The sequence below is a fragment of the Lissotriton helveticus genome, chromosome 11, assembly GCF_964261635.1.
Source record: "Lissotriton helveticus chromosome 11, aLisHel1.1, whole genome shotgun sequence".
In the NCBI taxonomy this organism is placed as follows: domain Eukaryota; kingdom Metazoa; phylum Chordata; class Amphibia; order Caudata; family Salamandridae; genus Lissotriton; species Lissotriton helveticus.
The window spans coordinates 1,125,713,980-1,125,727,169 of record NC_136072.1 but is presented as its reverse complement, the minus strand read 5'-3'; positions in this window follow the sequence as shown (position 1 = coordinate 1,125,727,169).

The window sequence follows — 13,190 nt, the reverse complement described above, 5'->3', positions numbered from 1 at the left end:
TGTAAGGGATGCTTGCTCGCAAGCACGTTCAGAACGGGCTGTGATCAGTAGATCATCGACATACTGGAGCAGGGCAGTGTCAGTTGGCATGTGAATGTTGTCTAGTTGTCTCTTGAGTGCTTGACTGTAAATACTAGGACTTTCTGTGAAACCTTGAGGAGCTCGTGTAAACATATAGCTCCTTCCATTTAAACAAAATCCGAAAAGGAACTGGCTGTCTGGATGAATAGGAACACTGAAAAATGCGTTCTTGAGGTCTATGACAGTGAAGAACGTGGCTTCGGAATCAATGGCCGTTAATAGGGAAGAGATGTCTGGGACAACTGGGTACTGCGGAATAATACACTTATTAAGCTCTCGTAGGTCAATCACTAATCGATATACTGGGGGTGCATTTGGATCAGTACGTTTCATGACTGGAATGATCGGAGAATTACATACATTGGAGTCAGTTTCTACAACCACTCCTTGAGCAATAAGCTCGTCAATAATTTTGGATAAGGCTGCTACAGCCTCAGGTGGCAATCTGTACTGTCTGATTCGTGGTAACACTACACCTGGCTTGAGAGTCACACGATAGGGTGTGATTTGCATGTAACCTACATCAGTTGGACCTTGCGCCCATAAGTGCTGCGGAACATTAGACAGTCTTGAATCAAAATCTCGTAATACATAGTGACCCTTAAAGTCACGTAGGAACAATCGTATTCCCTCTGGGGAACAGCATATAACTGCACCTAACTCTTTCAGTGTCTTAATGCCTAATAGGTTTTCTGGACATGACTTAGTAAGTAACAGATCAGTAGTGCGGGACAATGGACCTACTTCTAGAGTAACTGGCTTTGATATTTCATTTACGATGGGTTTTCCTGAAAATCCAAGGGAAACATTTCTTGAGCCTGAGAGCGGAGCCCCTGGAACTTCGGCGTGACTAATTGTGGTCCTACTTGCCCCTGTATCAATCAAAAACTTTCTGTCTTTCCCTAATACTTGACTATGAACATAGGGACCTTCTTGATCTACAGGTATCTCGATGAGAGGCAAGCCTACCTCCTTCTCTAGGCTGTTTCATGAATACTGCTGGTACTCTGGATACTCAGACTGTGCATACTGGTACATCTGCTGTGTAACGTGCTGTGTTGCAGCAATAGGCTGCGGTGCGGTAACGGTCTGTGGTGCATTCTGTGGCTGAGGAATCTGTGAAACTTGTTCTTGTCTAGGCGGACGTGGTCTTTCTTTAGTCTTACCAGTAGCTATGTTGTGTTTCAGAACTGCACACTCATTTATAAAATGACCTGGCTGTTTACAATAATTGCAGTTCCCTTTAACGGGAGCTGCAGGATGACTGGCTTGATTCGGACCCCTCTTCTGACTGTCTTGAGGAACAGATTGTGCAACTAGTACTTTCATTTTCGTATCTTTCATACGTTTTCTTTCGTGTTCTTGTTCTTCTCTGATTCTATTCTGGTGGTATTGAAGCATCTGCAACATCTGGGACGGGGTATTAGCTTGCCAGGTACTTTCGACTTTCAAAACTCGATTTTTAATTTGTGGGCTTGAATTCTCGACTAATTTAGTAACAAAAAGGTGAGGGTATGACTCACTACTTGTCTTGAGGCCACTGTTGATGCTAAAACATTTTTCAAATCTAGAATAAAAATCACTAATATCTTCGTCTTGTTTCTGTTTACAGGCTGAGATTGCATCCCAGTCTTCTTTTCTAGTTGTCAATAATCTGGGTAAAACTTGTATTAATAATTCTGGTAATTCTTTACATTTATCTCCAAGACCGGTACCTGGTACTCGTGCCTTGTCTTCAGCTTCTAGAACTGCCCAATCGATCTTTTTCTCTCCCACCTCCCATTCTTTTTCCTTGAGCTTTTCATACACCCCTGCAGGCAGCAGAACCTTTAACATTTTAATTATATCTGGATATGTGTATTCTCCCATACGGAGCATGTCTTTTAGTTCTCTATGGAACCCTGCTGGATCTTTGTCATGACAGGGAATTAATTTCTTCATCTCGAGGAGTTCCATCTTTGTAATTGGAGTGTAAACAAACACTCGTTCTAGTTCGCCACCCGTTCCTCTAACTGGGTGGACTTCTCGTAACGGATTCTGTCTTTCCATGTAAAATGGTTTACTTTCTGGGGGTGAGACATGAACAAAATGCGGGTTCAGAAACGTTCTATATTTGTGACGCTGTTCTAGAATGACACTAATTAAGTCGGTACCTAAACCTTTCCATCTATACTGGAGTAACTCGTTCAGGACATCATGTAACGGGCCTGGATCAGAGTGTTGACCCTCATACAAAGTAATGAGGTGCTGGATCATATACATACCCACCAGTCGTTGCTCGGCTGGGGGCATTTTCAGAAACATTTGTGCCACTATTTCGTCTGGAAAAGTGGTAGAATCAGTAATCCATCGGACTGCTGATCGGGCTAGTTCTTGTTCATGCATGGTACTTAACTCACTGTAACCGATTCGTGATTTCAAAATGTGATCGGTAGCTTGAAATACTTGTTCTAGGGAACCTTGTTCTGGTGCTGGAGAATGAAAAATAGACTTGTGTTCTAGGCGTAAATGGCGATCTGGAAATCTAGATTTTCCTACATACGCTATTCTGGCGGGATTCTCGTCCTCTACCTCTTCAGTATCAGAGTTACTTTCTTTCTCGCTTACTTGTGCTGCTTTACGTTGTTCGTGTATCTTTATTATTTCTCTACGGATTTTCTTGTACATACTCTCCATAGCACCGACGGTCTTGTGCTTACCCTCGGCTATATTATCACTCCACCTTGTCAGGGTTTTCATTTCGGCCGGATCTTTAGACGGGTAATCTTGTTCTCTTATTAGACAATTGATCAGAAACTTTAATATCATGAGCTGGATCTCGGCTTTCCTTTGAGACATGGCCTCGCTAATGCTTTCTGGATCATCCCCTGTACGGATGAAACGATATATTCTGTCTAGATCTTCTTTCATATTCGGTAAGGTGACTAGATACTCGGCCACCTTTCTTACGCGGAATGAATATAAAACCATATTATCCTCGCCTGGGACTGGATCATAGCCGCATTCGGCAAGGGATTTTCTTATTTCTGCTACAGTCTGATGTCTGGGCGTACGCTGGGACGCTTGTGCATGTAATTCGGCTGTCGTTAGACGCTTGTGTGGCGGCGGGGTTTGAGGAGTACCTCCCCCTGCGGCCCCTAAACTAGAGTCGTCTACTGAGGCTCTTCGTCCTGGCAGAGTGGGAAATGGAAATGTAGGCTGGACTTGTATGGCGGACTGGACCGGGGGTACCGTAACAGGTACTCCGGTGTCTGGAGGAGCGGGAAGTGCCTGATTTACAGGGACTGGCGGAGCGCGAACAGGATTTGCATATTCTGGGACTGTGTCGTCCAAATAGGACGAAATAAAAATATCAGCTGCGGTCTGTTTGTGACGTAGCTTGGTCGGAACTAATGGTGGCGGGAAATTACTGGATGCCTCTGGGGTCGCTTTTGGCAAGCCCTCGGCAAAGAGAGGATACATACCCCTATCAAGGGCATGCCTCTGTCTGTCTGATTGTTCAGTTTTAACTCGTTCACCAATCTCGATTAATTCCCTTTCTTGGGCTCGTTCCAAGGATTCTCTACTTAATTCTGACTTTCTGATTTCTTTTTCGGTTCTTTTATGAGCTTCTTTACGCCATAACTCGATGGCATCTTTCTGTGATTGTCTGGCTTTCTTTTTCCATAATGCTTCTTCTACTCGCATGATGCACTCGGCATCCCATGTACCCGATACGGGCCATCTATACTTTTCTTCTAACTGTTTGGTATACTCTACCCATAAATCTAGATACAATATGGCGCTTATGCCATGCTTCTGATACATAAAGTGACCTGGACTGTCCCTCGGCGGAACAGGAACTGCTTCTTCTAACAAACCCTTTCTAGTTTTTAGCTGACGTAATCTCGAAAAGAGAGACATTGTAAACTTGAATCGGAACACAATACAATACACGAGGAACAATAACAATTGGGAGAACAATTCAGGCATACCACGACATTGGAAATACATTGAACAACATCATAACATAACAGTTCGGACAAAATATTATCTGGAATACTGAAAACAGAAACACAAGAATTTCTCGAGAACGGAACAGACTAGAGTTACTGGATGCACTGCTGAAACAGTACGGATCATACCGGTCCCATAAAGGGACGCATCAAGACCCGTATCCACCTAGGTGAACACTTCGTTTGTGAGTCTGTGTACCACCAACCCACGGACCAGAGTCAATTTAGATTGACCCTGTCTAGATACTACCCCAGTAATGGTACTCACCGGGCAGCAAGAACGGAAGGCCTCGGATCGGACTGGACTGCTACGACGACGGACGACGAACTTCGGACTTCAGTTACGGGTGGACCTCCGGATACCTCGGACCTTGGACTCTCGGCTTGGGCTCTGGTCGGGACTCGCCGCGTTCCTCCACCGTCTCGTTTGGATGCTGGACCGCCTCCTCCGTCTCCTCCGTGGGCCTGAGGGATACTTGAAGCAGAAATATCTGCATGTGCACGGTATGGTTCCGTCACGGCTGCAGAGGGTCAGGGGGTCGGCGTGGCTTCACCGACGCGTGGGGAAAGGGCAAGTCCCTATTCGGGCGCCATTATGTGGTAAATAAATAAATAATACCTCTCTTTTTGACTAGACATATATCATAACAGATAGCTCAATAAATAAGAGTCAAGATTCGAGGTAGTAGGAGTTTTGCAGGTTTAATACAGCATAAGGACAGGAACAGGACAACCTGCATAGGAATAGGATGACAGGGCCCAGCAGCTGCTGGGGCTGGATCTGGGATGAGCGCGCTGACTTTTAATAACAATACATGAGCATATATACATAACGCAAACACATAGCATTACATTGCAGTAGGCGTAGCAGTGGGTGGAGCAGAAGGCGTGACGCGTAGCAGTCGCGAAAGATAAGGGCGAAAAGAGGTGTAACAGGGCGTATACATAGACATGTGATGCAAACGTAACAGAATATGTCATAAATGGGGCGGAAACATTGGAGGGGGCTACCTAAGGAGCCGGGACCTCTAACCTGATGGTGCGCGCAAACTAGCAGTGACGTGTTACTAGGAGAAGCTGGGGGCTATGAACTCTGTGCTAGGAGCAGAGACTGAAGTCTGGAGAGTCAGGGCGACATGTACCTAAACAGTATCTAGTATCTGATGTTTAGAGAACATGTTGATATAAACTAGAAGTCAGGAGAGGAAAGGCTAACTTGATTCTAAGACTGGACCATGCATTATTCTACATGTAGTGCGTGATGAAGAATATTAAATGACCATTAAATGCAGTATTTCTCTAACGTGGAGACGTGAAGGCTAGACAATGACGGAAACTATTGATGCGATTCAGTAGTTTAGGAATGCAGAGGAGGAGGACTGAACTGATAACTGGAATCATAACATATTCTTGGCAGACTCAGAGACTGAGCCAGGCTGGGCCGGGCACTGCGAGGTAGGAAGTAAGTGAAGGGTCGAGGATACAGGTGGGGGCTGTATCGCTCCTCAGCGAAGTTGCAGGAGACAGGAGCTGAATCTGGTGTCCAGGCCCTTTTGAGGCCTAGAAACGGGGACTTTATAATAGAATAACGTGCACACTGAGAAACGTGGCAACGTAGCTTTACATAGGCCTGATATTCGTAGTATTCACGAGGGCTGGAAACTGGCATACTAGAGGTGGACACAACTGTAATTGCGTCATTAATCGAACATGGGGAATGCATATGCATATTTAATCATGCACACATAACATATGATGGATGACACGTAGGGACACAGAACATGGCAAAATTTACTTTTCCACAATAGCACGAACTGGACCCGAAGGTATTGGAACGCTTTACATGAGCACCGTATTTACATTACACATTCAGGCCCTTTCTTGATAATATGGCCCTAAGTGATTTGCTCAGAATCACAGGATGAGGAGGCGACCCCGGGGCTCGAACCCTTGGAGGCATCTTCGACTGAACCACGATGCAGTATCTGAGCGCACGAGCGCCGTGGCGCGGGTCCGACCATTGAAGCTGGGTGAAGGGGGGGTTGCAATAGAGATCTCTCCGGGCCTGCGCAATTTCCGGTTGTTTGTGCTAATCTACATCATCGGGGTTTGATGCTACAGCACCCCCCCTGTTCAGTGCATTTGGTGACTTCCTATTGTCAGAGCTGTCTAATAAGGCAAAGTTCGAGGATCGCCTGTGAGCCGGGCTGACAATGTAAACCGGAGCGTGGCCCTCTGTCGGCAGTCAGTAGAATTGCAGTCTTTAGTCTGAAGGAAATCTCAAATGAGGCCAGAGTATAGAAGAGATGGCAAATCCAGCATACCCATAATGCATCTGTGTAAAGCATAGAACTGTCGCAACAGCAAAGACCGTTGTCGATAATTATTGGACATTGAATTTGAACCTGTTAGGTAACATAAGAACTGGTTCTTTTGGCAATAACCAAGGACTCTGAATTCGGCCGCTCTAACTTTACCATGTATATTAAACATGAATACTCCGTGTGAATCGTCACATTACATAACAAAACATGAGCTTATATACTATTACTTAATTCAGTTGCACTTCGTGTGGCGCTGATGACGGTAATTTAGTAAAATTTTTGGAAGATCTTCGTACAGTTACGGAGATCCGATAATAAGTGCAACAATAGATCACTTAATCAGAAATTGCCTCTTATTTAAGCGATGTTATATAGCACGGACTTTACACGAGTGTCAGAGCGCTTTTCAATAGGAACGGAACTGAAACATGTCAACATTACAAGTGAACAAATTGCAAAAGTTAGATTACACAAGGCAAAATTGACAATCGAAATCAAACAAAAAACGGTGCATAACAGGAGGAAAAAGTGACGTGTGCAGGCGTACAAAGTGCAAGTAGAGGTATAATACTGCAATAAATGGAGGACACAAACACAAGAATAAACGTTACGTGGGCAATGGTGGCACTTGTGCAAGTATCGAAAGCAAACAAAATGTAAGAGGTAGCAAACAGTGGGGCATATTATGAAGGGGGTTTATCTCCGCTTTTTTGGCTTTAAAAGCCAAGAAAGCGGAGATAAAATTATCTCCCTATTATCTAGCTGTCGCTAACACCAGTTAGCGACAGCTAGTAGGAGATAGCGACCTTCTTGAGCCCCGCTTTGCATGTCAGTGAAATTTATCACTAATGACATGCAAAGTGGGCATGCCAAGATGTTAGCGACTGGAAACAGTCGCTAACATCGCTATCTCCTATTACCAACTTTTGGAGATATTCGCGCTAAGCGCGAATATATCCAAAAGCTAACACCTGCCCCTGAGCAGTTCTTAGCCATGTTATCCAATGGTAGGTGGATAACATGGCTAAGAGCATTAGCTCGGTAATGCATGAATATCGCTGACTTTTCAGCGATATTTATGCATTTCGGCCGATTTTTATCGCTTAGGAGATAAACCTTGATAATAGCAAGGTTCCTAAGCGATACAAATCGCCGCAGCTCGGCGATAAAAATATTGCCGCTAAGCCAACATAGCGATAATTATCGCTAGTTGGTAATATGCCCCTGTGTGTTACAAGAGAAAAGTGACGTGTGCATGTTACAAAAGAGTACCAAACACAGGTAAAAGGGAATTACTGCAATAAATGGCAGTCTCTCAAACCACAAGAACACACTGGGAAGGCACTTCCATAGTCATGGAGAATAGAAATTTTGTATACTAAAAGGTCTTCCTTCAGATAATAGAGAGGGCATGAATTAACTTTGGAAGTGTCTTTGAAGGAGGAGAACTTTGAGGTCAGTTTTGAAGGCCAAAGTAGAATAAGAATGTTTAATTTTAATAGAATTTATTGAACACGAAACGTGAATGCAGTAAAACGTCTGTGCTCTTCTGAAACTGAAATGTGCTTACATTTCCCATAATCCCCCACTCTGCTCTACGTAACGCTATAACCCCCATTGAAGGCCTCTGTTAGCCGTCCGTGGCATCCCAGGCTTTAGTCTCCGTTGAACTCGATTAGGGACTTTGAGAACAAGCACTGGTAAATCCAGTTTACACATAATGCATTGCAAGCACCGAACTGCCAGCAGACGAAACAAGCACTGGCATAGCCGGTATGTCTCGCCTTTGGGACCTTATAAGTGTTTAGCCATGCAACAGTTGATGTTATTGCACCAAGGATATTGTGCTGTATAACGAAATACTTATAAGGTCCAAAAGGCAAGACCTATTGGCTATGCCTAATGCTGGTTATAAATGGGGAGTCTACAACACTCAACTGGATAAATGCCTAAGGCACCCTTCCATCCTAAACAGGCTCGGATACCACAGAATAATACGGCAAGTAGCCAAGTACCTTAGCCACATGCCCCAGTGAATTATCAAACTTTACTCTGATACAGCATATGTTGGACCCGGCCTCGTGGCGTGGTCCTACCCCTCCCGCATGGCGGGCCCTGGACGACATCGGCCCTCCATCCAGCCCGGGTCGGCCTCGGGCACACCTCTGCACGCCCTCCAAACCACCAGATCCGCCACCCGGCGGCCCACAACCACTGACACAGCACCATCGGGCCGCCCCAGCATTACCGGTCTGGTGCCCCTGGTTTCGATCACCCTCCGGCCTCCCTGGGCTCTGGCTCCACCCCTGCTGCTGGGTGTCTGGACACCATCATCCCGGCCCCTCTGACCCCCAGGCAAGAGGGTCCGGACATCAAAGGACTCCAGACCTATACCTGGGCCAGCCCCGGAGTAGGACGGCAGTTGTATCCCGGAGTCGAGAAGCCCTGCTGACGCTGTCGCGGCTGACCCTGAGACGAACTCCCCTTGCTGTTCTACCTGGAACCTGCTGGCGCTGCCGCGGTCCATCTTCGTTGTAACCTCTTTGGGACCTGCTGGCGCTGCCGCGGTCCATCGTTGCTGTAACCATCTTGGAACCTGCTGGCGCTGCCGCGGTCCACACTCGCTGAACCATCTTGGAACCTGCTGGCGCTGCCGCGGTCCACACTCGCTGGTCCATCTTGGAGCCTGGTGGCGCTGACGCGGCCCAACCTCCCGGAGCTCCCCAGCTCGAGGATTGAGAGCTGTGCATAGAGTCTCCTTGCAACCGACCATCTATAAGACTGTCCCGCTACCTTGCCCCTTTGTCACGAGACTCTCCAGATCTCGGGATCTGCTGTATACATTGAAACAATACTTATTGCCAGATAAAGATTGAAAACTCTATCTACGTGTGGTGTATATTTGTAGGGGTGTGGTTACTCTGCTGTACGATTCTAGGAGAGGGCCCTCCCGTCGGAGGCCTCCCGACATCGCTCGGTCCCTTCTCTGAAGGAGGGGTAGACCTAGGGGTGGTCAGTCAGACTCCTTCTGCCTCCCCCGGGTTCGCCTTTCTAACAGCATATGATAGCTTTCTCCACCAGCAGATGACGGGTGTCCAGGCAAGGATATATGCCTCCATACATATGCGTCCGCTCATATATTGAGGCATTGTCAAAACACAGGGGCAGATTTATGAAGGCCTTGCGCCGCCGGTGCGTCATTTTTAACATGGGAAAAAGTGACGCACCGGCGGCGCAAGGCCTTCATAAATAAGGCCGACAGTGCTTCCAGCTCGAGAGTGGTGAGGATTAGATTTGGTCGTAGCATGGATGAGACATGGACAAACTGTTGTACTCAAACACAATACATTTCTATGAACCACTGGCATAAACCTATATATTATAAATTAACATAATTGTGTCATACAACTCAGAATCTACACAAAGCTCATCCACACAAAAGGTCTGCATGCTATTGCTGCACACACCCCACTGCGGTTTCCACCACCCTGCCTGGGAATGTCCCAAAATCCATGAGTTCTGGAAATTCACCTGCGAAACACTTTCTGACATTACAGTCAGACACCTTGAGATGTCCCAATTAATCCACCTCTTTGGACACTATGCTTGGATTCTCCTTAATATTAGGAGCTAACGAACGGACAACCACTATTAGCTAATGACAGAGGGGCTTATTTACAAGGCCCTTGCGCCACTTTTGCGATATTTTTAACACGGAAAAAGTGTCACAAAAGTGGCGTAAGGGCCTTGTAAATCTGCCCCACAGTATCAATTGTGTGGTTTCACTGCCCACCACCTTCGACAAAAGTTGGTAAGCGGTGCTACAAGCTGCAAGAAACGTGCTGATCCCTTTGCATCCATGCACCACTAACCAGCTGAACAAAATCCATATGTAATCAGTAGGACTGAGACAGCTCCTCACCCACCAAAACAACACCAACAGCATTGACCTAAAATATAGCCCTTAACCAGATCGATGCTATGCATTTTCCCCTCCTGTGCTGGGATTTGATCATTCCCATGTTTCATGACGAGCTGGGCTCGTCATGAGCGTGCGAGGAGGCTACCTCATGACGAGCCCAGCTCGTCATGAGCGTGGAAGGGGTTAAGTGCCACTACTGAACACAAGATTCAACAAAAGAGGTCTTTTGTACAGTCTTACAATCTGTGATTTAAGACCCATCTTCAACTTGCTGCGCCCTGTCCCTGTTCGAGCCTTACCTTTGTAACTGTAACCGTGATTATGGGATGCTGCCACGATTCTATGCCTGGTGATGTGTATTGTATCTGGGCTGTATTTCCCCATGGAATAGTGCTAAACTGCTTTTTTGCCCTTTACTAGAAATTAAAACAAAGGTTTAAAAAATATAATTTTATAGCTCATGTTGTGTTTTTACATGCTTGTTGCATTCCTGAATTGATTGTATGTCATTTTACATCACACTGCAATATTCTTACATGATTGTGTTAATGGGGGACTATTGACATTTGACATGGAGGTTCTACATTTGGGAGACACATTTTGTATCAGGAAAGGTAGGGGCATATTTGCAACAGGCAGCGATAATTATCGCTGACTTTCTATACCTCTATCGCTGGAATATTTCGCCAGGCTAGCGTTGTATTAACAACGTTTAGCGCCATAGCGATGAATATTCCAGCAATATCTCCCTTTTCCATGGAACATCGCTGGTCTTTCAGCAATGTTCCATGTAAAACGGCGATATGGTTGATTATAGGACCCTGTGGTCGTATCACATGAATCTACCTCCCATGTTAGGTATGGCTTAGTCAGGGATTTAACAGACGATTAAAATAATTGCTTCCCCGCGTTGTAAATATCACGAAGCTGCCTTTGCGATATTTACCCATATTGTTTCCACAGACTCGCCTACTTTGCATCTCATTAGTGATGCGAAGTTAGGCGTGCTGGAAACGGGAGCAAAATCAGCAAAACACGCGATAGCGTGTCTTTGCTGATAAGGCGATAAAATTATCGCCGCTTTTCGGCCGCAAAGGCGGCGATAATTCTATATCACCGCCTTGTTAATATGCCCCTGAGTTCTTCTCTTGAAGTGCAGCATATCCATTGGATATTTAGCGTTTCCATGAGATATTTTGAGAAACACGAGGTTACGCAATGCACATGGTAGTCGGCCTTGATTGTCTACATCAGTTCTGTGAGCCTCAATGAACATCTTCAATAAATAGAACTTTCCTGTAGACAAGTCAACCAGCCACAATGGCTTTATTTCTGAGCAACAGAGACAGTTCTCAGGAGGTACATTTATGGTATTGGAAACCCTGATGTAGGAAGTTGATTGCCCAGTTGGGAAAATTCTCCAACCACCATGCAAATCTTGCACCTAAGGAGGCAAGCACTGTTTCTCTAAGGCAGTCTTGTCTACCTCCTCGTAAGGTGGGACTGGAGCTGGAGGCAATTTCGGAGAAAGCGTGTTAGGGGTTAGCAGTACCAGCATACACTTACATCAGGAAATCACCCAGACCAATTTTGTTAAATGAAAAGGTATTTTATAATTTAATAAATAAAATAAGGACAAACCTGAATCGCTCACTGGATGGAAGGTTATAGCTATTAAAATTAGAGTTCCATTCCACATGGCTTCTCCATTCTGCATGGACCCTCAATGAAAGTTCCTGCACAGTACTCTCCAGTGGCCAATGGAGGTTTCTTGTCCCCCCTGCACTACTCCCAGCTACAGACTGCCTTCAGCTTTCAGTCAGGCCGGAGAGGCTGGATGAGAGTGAGTCGCCTTGTGCAGGGGGTCACAGTTCATAGCTTCCAAAGTTCAGAGCACCAGTGGCAGTGTCTCTGGCTTGCATCTCCACGACAGGCGGAGTCTGTCTGGTCTTTCATACTCTCCCACAACCAGTAGAGAGTACCCTCCACCTCTTTGCCAGCTCCCAGGTCAGTCTTTGGTGTTGACGCCAAAATCCTCGCTTTTATCTGGAGGGTCCCATTTCCAGAAACAAGTTCACAGTTATAGTAAGTCAGCTTCCCCACTTACTTTCCAGTTCCAAAAATGATTCTTAAGCAAGTCCAGTTCCTGAGTAGACTGGTTACAACTGGTCAACTGGTCTGCTTCACAAGATGAGTCCTTGGATGCTCCTTACAGGTCCGGTTGAGCCGACTGGGGGATCAGCCGACAATGAACCTTCTGTAGAACTCAACACAACTGTCTTGGTCGACGCGAGTCACACTCCCACCCACAGTTCAGCAGACTCGGTCCGCTTCCACGACCTGCACCACACAGGTCTGCAGGTCCAATTGTCCAGCTCCTCTCAGACTTCCAGCTGTGGTCCAGTTCCGGCTCTACGGCTTTCAGGTCCTACACAAGCTCTCCCAGCACACTTCAGAGGGTGGGTTTCTGAGCCTCTCAGGCAAACCACTGGCAGCAGAAGAATGTCTCCACTCTAATCCAACGCTTTGACCTGCAACACCAATTGATATATCACCTAGGAGAGGTGGAGGCACCCTTATTGTAATCCCCACATCCACAATGTACAACAGTCTGTCTCTGATGGCAAATACCCCACTAAATAAGGGGGGAAAGGGGCATGGGCTGCTTAAAAAAAAAAAAAATTACCTTACCTTGCCGCCGCCGTCGCTGGGTCCCATGCCTTCTCTCCTGCTTGCCTGTGTCCGACTCCAGGCCGGAACAGGAAATAGACAGCCAGGCTCCCATCCCTAAGCCAATCACAAAGCTCCAATGGAGCGTTGTGATAGGTCTGAGAGCCGTGACCCGTGCTCAGCCACGGGCTAGAGGGT